The 9,081-nt window shown below is 30.7% G+C and overlaps 1 long non-coding RNA gene across 1 annotated transcript; it reads left to right on the plus strand.

The window, feature by feature from the left end:
• The first annotated feature begins 7,378 nt into the window (after nt 1-7,378).
• On the plus strand, nt 7,379-8,772 carry LOC124880971. The gene is made up of 2 exons (XR_007041513.1): nt 7,379-7,770; nt 7,946-8,772. It is a non-coding gene; the product is annotated as an uncharacterized LOC124880971 (long non-coding RNA).
• Nucleotides 8,773-9,081: the final 309 nt, after the last annotated feature.

A 9,081-nucleotide genomic window follows, 5' to 3' on the forward strand; every position in this document is an offset into this window, starting at 1 on the left:
TTTTTCCCAGCATGGTTTTAAAATATCACGTGTGGGATGATCCGGATTATTGCTTTGTAAGTTTATCCAGTAATTTATTGCTAACTGTTTCCTTCTTAAATCTAATGGCATCTCTCCCATCTCTACCTGAAGTGCTGCTATTGGACTGGTTCTGATTGCTCCTGTACAAATTCTTAAAGCTTGATGTTGTATATTGTCTAATTTTATAAGATGAGTGTTTGCTGCTGATCCATAAATTATACTTCCATAATCAATATTTGATCTAATTAATCCTGTATAAATTCTTTTTAATGATGTTCGATCTGCTCCCCAATCAATACCAGCCATACATCTCATAATGTTTAATATTCTTTTGCATTTATCTATGATTTTTTCTATATGTACTTTCCATATAATTTTTTCATCAAACCATATACCTAAAAATTTTATATTTTTTACTTGTTCTAAAACTTGATTGTATAATTTTAGTTTGATATTTTCTCTTTTCCTTTTCTGTGTAAACACCATTAGTTTTGTTTTTTCCACTGAGAATTTAAATCCCCATTGATTTGCCCATTGTTCTATTCTAATAATCTCATCCTGTATTTTCTTTTCAATAAATTTGATATTACGACCCCTTTTCCATATAGCTCCATCATCTGCAAATAGTGAGCAACCGACGTCCTTACCAATATTTTTAAATACATCATTTATCATTATAGAAAACAATAACGGACTTATAATACTTCCTTGAGGAGTACCATTATCTATTATATATTTATCTGACAATTCTTGACCAATTCTTACTTGTATTGTTCTTTTTGTTAAAAAATCTTTAATCCAGTTAAACATTTTTCCAGTAATACCCATTTTATTTAATTTAATTAATAATCCTTCAACCCACATCATGTCATATGCTTTTTCTATATCAAAAAATACAGCTACTACATTTTCTTTGTTTATTTGTGCTCTCCTAATTTCATATTCTAAACATAATGCAGAGTCATTTGTGCTTCTCCCTTTTCTAAACCCATTTTGATTTCTAGATATATATCCATTAATATTTAAATAATATGTTAATCTATTATTAATCATTTTTTCCATTATTTTACAAATATTTGATGTTAATGCGATTGGTCTATAATTTTCTGGTTTTGTGTTATCTTTTCCTGGTTTAGCTATTGGAATAATTATTGCTTCCTTCCAGCTCTGTGGCAGCTCTCCCTCCTCCCAGACTTTATTGTATAATTCTAATATTTTGTCTTTTGCTTTGTCATTAAGATGTTCTATCATCGTATAGTAAATTTGATCTTTTCCAGGTGATGTATTTTTTGTTTTCCTGGTTACAAAGTTCAATTCTCCTTGTGTAAATGGTTCATTTATTAATTTATTTGTATCTACATTATTTTGCATTAATTCTTTATATTTCATCTTTGTGATTTCCCTACCTTTCTTTCCCTCTTCACTAATATTATTTGAACTATGAATTTTACTAAATGTTTTAGCTAATATTTCTGCTTTTTCTTTATCTTCCGTTATAGTTATATTATCTATTTTTAATATAGGATATCCATATTCTTTTCTAATACCCTTCATTCTTTTAATCGTTTTCCAAATTTGATCAATTTTTGTTTCTCTCCCTACGGTATTACAAAAGTTTCTCCAATATTCTCTTTTTGTATGTTTAATGATCTTTCTTACCTTTGCCTGCTTTCTTTTGTACTCAATTAAATTCTGATAAATTGGGTTACTTTTTAACATTTTAAATGCTTTATTTCTTAATTTTATTACTTCACTACATTCTTTTGTCCACCATGGCACAATTTTTTTATCGTTCTTTCTTCCTCCTTTTTTTATTGATTCTTCTGCAGCCTGTAATATTTTTTTACAGATATTTATATTTAAACTATTTATATCAATTGACTCATCTATTTCTTCCAATTTCTTTTGACTTAAATATTTAAATTTTTCCCAATCAGCCTTATTAAAGTTCCATCTTTTATATAATCCTGTATTCCTGTTATTTATTAATATTCCTGTTATGATTTTAATGGGGTAATGATCACTGCCTACTGTTGTATCTTTGTCAATGTCCCACTCACAGTTATTGGCTAAACAATTTGATACTATTGTTAAATCAATCACAGATTCTGTACCTGTTTTTACATTAATTCTTGTTCCTTTTCCATCATTTATACATACCAAATTTTTTATTTCCATTATTTCTTCAATAACTTGTCCATTTTTATTATTACATTTTCCCCATAATGTGCTGTTAGCATTAAAATCTCCACACCAGATTACTTTTCCTTCTAAGTATCCCATTAATTCATCCATCAACTCAAATGATGTGACCGATTGTCTTCTTCTTCTTCTTCTTATAATGGCGGTTGGCAAACAACTGAAGGAGGCATTACCGCCACCAACTGGTAAGGAGTGTGAACCACATGACATCTATACATACTTATACATACCCCTTCATACACTAAATCCTATTATACAACTTACACTGTTTTAAAAATAAAATATAGCCTGATATCCTCTGTGTTCTGAATCTTTTGCAATAAATCAACAAGGTCTAATTTCATTTTCATATTACTAAGATTCCTAACCAACTTATTCCTCTGGACCTATTTCCTACAATGTAAAATAACGTTCTTTGGAACCGACGTCACTGCGCAGTGACGTTGTGGGGCACTTACGTCTCGCGCAGTCGATCGGCGCCATCTTTAAAGGCCACAGACGAAAATAAACTGTATTCCGGTGTTAGAGCTGTATCCTGCATAATGCTGAAAATCAGCTCAAAACAAAGTGGACTATATTGCGACAAACTTCTCCCAGATGCCAAAAGACGGTACCTAGAAAAAATAGCTAAAATTGGAAATGTTGACCCCTTTGAATTAAGAAATTGGAGCAGAGACCCTGAACATTTGCCTCCACTGACATTCCCAGACATATTTCCATACCTGGTCTGTGGTGTCAGTGTTTACACCGCAAGTAATTTTAAGAATTACAAGTCCTGAGTCCTATTTCACTATCTAGAGAAATAAAAAAAAAGATAGGAGATGTTGAAATGGTGAAGGTATTGAGAGATGGAAATATACTGGTGTTGTGTAAAACCGAAGAACAAAGAAGAAAGGCTTTACAAGTTGAAAACATTTGCAAGAAAACGGTGACAGAGAGGAAGATTATAGGAGAAGATAAAATCATTCGGGGGATGTGAGGTAAGGAAGAAAGCAAAAGAAATTCAACAAATTAAAATGACTAAAAACATAAGCTATGCTGAAGCAGTCAAAAATGTCCAGAAAGAAAGATTAAGGGATGAAGGTCAAATTAGGATTCAAGATTATCAACAAAGGAAAGTAGAATCAGAGGAAAATGTTACAATGTCTGTGGAAAAACTGATATTATTCATAGCTTATGTCATTAACTGCACTGAACAGGCTAAACTCAAAACAGAAAAGATTAAAATAATAGTCAGAGGAGCAGAAAAGTTCTTAGGGTTTAAAGAAGGATCTTGGGAAAACATTAATAAAAAGTTGGAAACAGATGGAAGGCAAGGAGGAACCCCAGCTGATAGAAACATATGATAATATTACAGTGGAATGAAAGAAGCTTAATAGCTATTGGACAGGAATTTAAATGGTATATAGATGGAATTGAAGAAAAACCAGAAATTAAATTTATACAGGAGACGTGGTTAAAACCAAACCTAGATTTTGTAGTTAAAGGGTTTAATAGTATCAGAAGGAATAGAATAGAAGGAAGTGGAGGAGGATGTGGAATATTTATAAAAGAAGGGATACAATATCAGATATTAGGAAAAGGCAAAGAGTTAGAATACATAGTAGTTGAAATTTACAATACAAAAGAAAAATGTAAGATAATAAATTTTTATAATCCATGTAAAATATTATTATTCGAGTTGATGGATTCATTAATGGGGTATTTAGAAGGAAAAGTAATCTGGTGTGGAGATTTTAATGCTAACAGCACATTATGGGGAAAATGTAATGATAAAAATGGACAAGTTATTGAAGAAATAATGGAAATGAAAAATTTGGTATGTATAAATGATGGAAGAGGAACAAGAATTAATGTAAAAACAGGTACAGAGTCTGTGATTGATTTAACAATTATATCAAATTGTTTAGCTAATAACTGTGAGTGGGACATTGACAAAGATACAACAGTAGGCAGTGATCATTACCCCATTAAAATCATAACAGGAATATTAATAAATAACAGGAATACAGGGTTATATAAAAGATGGAACTTTAATAAGGCTGAAAAATTTAAATATTTAAGTCAAAAGAAAATGGAAGAAATAGATGAGTCAATTGATATAAATAGTTTAAATATAAATATCTGTAAAAAAATCTTACAGGCTGCAGAAGAATCAATAAAAAAAGGAGGAAGACAGAAAGATAAAAGAAATTGTGCCATGGTGGACAAAATAATGTAGTGAAGTAATAAAATTAAGAAATAAAGCATTTAAAATGTTAAAAAGTAACCCAATTTATCAGAATCTAATTGAGTACAAAATAAAGCAAGTAAAAGTGAGAAAGATCATTAAGAATGCAAAAAGAGAATATTGGAGAAACTTTTGTAATACCGTAGGGAGAGAAACAAAAATAGACCAAATTTGGAAAACAATTAAAAGAATGAATGGTATTAGAAAATAATATGGATATCCTATACAAAATAGATAATACAACTATAAAGAAAGATAAAGAAAAAGCTGAAATATTAGCTAAAACATTTAGTAAAATTCATAGTTCAAATAATATTAGTGAAGAGGGAAAGAAAGGTAGGGAAATCACAAAGATGAAATATAAAGAATTAATGCAAAATAATGTAGATACAAATAAATTAATAAATGAACCATTTACACAAGGAGAATTGAACTTTGTAACCAGGAAAACAAAAATTACATCACCTGGAAAAGATCAAATTTACTATACGATGATAGAACATCTCAATGACAAAGCAAAAGACTAAATATTAAAATTATACAATAAAGTCTGGGAGGAGGGAGAGCTGCCACAGAGCTGGAAGGAAGCCATAATTTTTTCAATAGCTAAACCAGGAAAAGATAACACAAAACCAGAAAATTATAGACCGATCGCATTAACATCAAATATTTGTAAAATCATGGAAAAAATGATTAATAATAGATTAACATATTATTTAAATATTAATGGGTATATATCTAGAAATCAAAATGGGTTTAGAAAAGGGAGAAGCACAAATGACTCTGGATTATGTTTAGAATATGAAATTAGGAGAGCACAAATAAACAAAGAAAATGTAGTAGCTGTATTTTTCGACATAGAAAAAGCATATGACATGATGTGGGTTGAAGGATTATTAATTAAATTAAATAAAATGGGTATTACTGGAAAAATGTTTAACTGGATTAAAGATTTCTTATCAAATAGAACAATACATGTAAGAATTGGTCAAGAATTGTCAGGAAAATATATAATAGATAATGGTACTCCTCAAGGAAGTATTATAAGTCCTTTATTGTTTTCTATAATGATAAATGATGTATTTAAAAATATTGGTAAGGAAGTCGGTTTTTCACTATTTGCAGATGATGGAGCTACATGGAAAAGGGGTCGTAATATCAAACTTATTGAAAAGAAAATACAGGATGAGATTATTAGAATAGAACAATGGGCAAATCAATGGGGATTTAAATTCTCAGTGGAAAAAACAAAAGTAATGGTGTTTACATAGAAAAGGAAAAGAGAAAATATAAAACTAAAATTATACAATCAAGTTTTAGAACAAGTAAAAAATATAAAATTTTTAGGTATATGGTTTGATGAAAAAATTATATGGAAAGTACATATAGAAAGAATCATAGATAAATGCAAAAAAATATTAAATATTATGAGATGTATGGCTGGTATTGATTGGGGAGCAGATCGAACATCATTAAAAATAATTTATACAGGATTAATTAGATCAAATATTGATTATGGAAGTATAACTTATGGATCAGCAGCTAACACTCATCTTATAAAATTAGAAAATATACAACATCAAGCTTTAAGAATTAGTACAGGAGCAATCAGAACCAGTCCAATAGCAGCACTTCAGGTAGAGATGGGAGAGATGCCATTAGATCTAAGAAGGAAACAGTTAGCAATAAATTACTGGATAAACTTACAAAGCAATAATCCGGATCATCCCACACGTGATATTTTAAAACCATGCTGGGAAAAAGAAAAAAAAACAAGTTAAGAGTTTTGGTTGGATTATCAGTAACATAGCAGAAGAATTTCAAATATATGAAAAAGAAATAAGTTCAATGTTGCCTTTGCCAGTAGTGCCACTTTGGCTATTACCAGAAGCAGTGGTGGATATGGCATTGATGGAAAAGAAAAAGGATACAAAATGTAGATTATATTCAAGTATAATACAAGAATATATAAACAATTACTATCATTATGTCCAGATTTACACAGACGCATCAAAAACAAATGAAAAAATTGGAGTAGCATTTGTAATACCAGAATTTAAAATAAAAGTAGGAAAAAGAATTACAGATGGATTATCAGTATATTCAGGAGAATTATTAGCAATATTGTTAGCAGTGCAGTGGGTGGAGGATATAAAACCATTAAAAACAATCATTTGTTCAGACTCAAGTTCAGCATTATTAAGTTTAAAACATAATCATTCAGATGGTAGACCAGACATTTTGTTGAAAATAAAATATATTTATTTAGAATACAAAGGACGGGTTTAATATTAGTGTTTTTATGGGTACCAGCACATGTAGGAGTTGGAGGGAATGAGATGGCAGACAGGATGGCAAAGAAGGCAACACAAAACAACATTAGCTTTATAATTAATATTAGTAGGTCAGAGGCAATAAATATAATTAAACAGAGAATCAGGAAAGAGTGGCAAAAAAGGTGGGATGAAGAAAAGAAAGGAAGATGGTTTTATAGAATCAACAAGATAGTAGGAGAAGTAAGAACTGGAAGAAGGAGCAGAAAAGAGGAACGATTAATTACAAGATTAAGTATAGGACATACAGGATTTAATTATACATTGTTTAAAATAAAGAAACATAATACAGGAAAATGTGATCATTGTGGAGAGGAGGAAACAACAGAACATGTAATACTGAAGTGTCAGAAATATGAACAAGAAAGAACAATTTTAAGGAGAGAATTTGTAGGTATTAAAGAACATTTTATTTTGAGAGATACTTTGCAAAGAAGTTTAGGTAGCAAACATATTCAAATTATAATTAGATTTTTCAAGAAAACTAAATTAATAAATAGAATTTGATTGTTGTAATAGTAAATAAGATTTAAAACCATGAAGAACCACACTCCATACCAGTTGGTGGCGGTAATGCACATCATAACGTTATTTGCCAACCGCCAATAAATAATACAAGAAGAAGAAGAAGAAACTGTATTCCGGTGTTAGAGCTGTATCCTGCATAATGCTGAAAATCAGCTCAAAACAAAGTAGACTATACTTCTCCCAGATGCCAAAAGACGGTACCTCAAAAAAATAGCTAAAATTGGAAATGTTGACCCCTTTGAATTAAGAAATTGGAGCAGAGACCCTGAACATTTGCCTCCACTGACATTCCCAGACATATTTGCATACCTGGTCTGTGGTGTCAGTGTACACACCGCAAGTAATTTTAAGAATTACAAGTCAATGGAAGCGCATGTCCAATTTGCGAATGGCTGGGTACACGATTTGGACATTTTTAACCCCTTGGATTGTGAATACGTTGTGGTTCGAACAAAGGTACGTTGCTATTGTCTCCTTAATTTTACATAAAGTCTTAGTGTATGTTCTTTTAGAATCAGTCTGTCTTTTTTTTTGTGTGTGTGTATATTGAGGATGAGAAAATGTGATCACATGATTTTTAAAGTACGTTTTGAACTGATTTAAAAAAAATGACAAAAACGTTTGCCTTCAGGTGTCTGGCAATGAACTTCACCTGAAGAAACAACATCCATACTACAGACAGGCACAAACTGAGATCTTTGTTACAAAATCAAGCTACTGTGACCTTGTTGTGTGGACCCAGAAAGACATGGCTGTGGTCCGTGTCTTTCCAGATCAGAAATTCTGGGAACCACGCCTCCAAAAAGCACAACGTTTCTTTAAAGATATTTGTCTCCCTGAGCTTGTCGGTAGATATTTCTCAGAGCACGCCTGTACCCCAGCTTCGAGGGAGACATAACTGGGTAAAAAGTAATCGAACAGCATGTAAATTGTGCTGTGCGACTTATATTTGCATTTCTTATTTTTGTGAAGCAATTTCCCCTATATAAGGTATTACCTCAGATGATGTTCATCACGTTTACATAAAATGTTTTATTTGAAGTGTTTAATTACATTAAATGATTTCTTAGAAATAGGATATATTTCATTACATATTTACTCGTTACCTGAAATGTTATGCATCAAATGTTTACTTAAAAATGTGATCTGATCACATTGGTTACCTTTTAATGTTTACTTTGAAATGTTTAATTACCTCAGTTTTTTACTCAAAGATTGGATCTATTTAGTTACATGCTTACTTGTTACCTGAAATATGTAAAATAAATCAATATATACTTTAAATGGGATCTATTACATCAATATGTGTTGCCTTTAAATGTTTACTTTCAAATGTCTAATTACATCAAATGTTTACTTAAAATCTGATCTTTTTCATCACATTACCTGAAGTGATTCGATGAAATGTTTTATTAATGTTTACCACATGAATATTTATTAAATGAGAAAAAACAGTCACTTTACTGTTATCATTCAACTGTACAAATACTTCAACAACAATGAATGCAACATTGTTTTACAACCTACATTTACATAACATCAGTACCTTCATTGAACATTCACATTAACATGTGCAGGTTTCATTTGCATTAGGTTTTACAACCACACTGGAACACATGTTCACTAAACTGCAGCAGACGCCCACAATCTTGTCAAGAAGTGTCACCTCTTCACCTTCACATGTAAGCAGCAACCTAATTGGTATAGTCCTGTGTAACATTTTGTATGTTTCTCATGCATCCAATCACTCTTTCCACATGAATTCTA

The sequence above is a fragment of the Girardinichthys multiradiatus genome, chromosome 14 (genome assembly GCF_021462225.1).
Source record: "Girardinichthys multiradiatus isolate DD_20200921_A chromosome 14, DD_fGirMul_XY1, whole genome shotgun sequence".
Lineage (NCBI taxonomy): Eukaryota > Metazoa > Chordata > Actinopteri > Cyprinodontiformes > Goodeidae > Girardinichthys > Girardinichthys multiradiatus.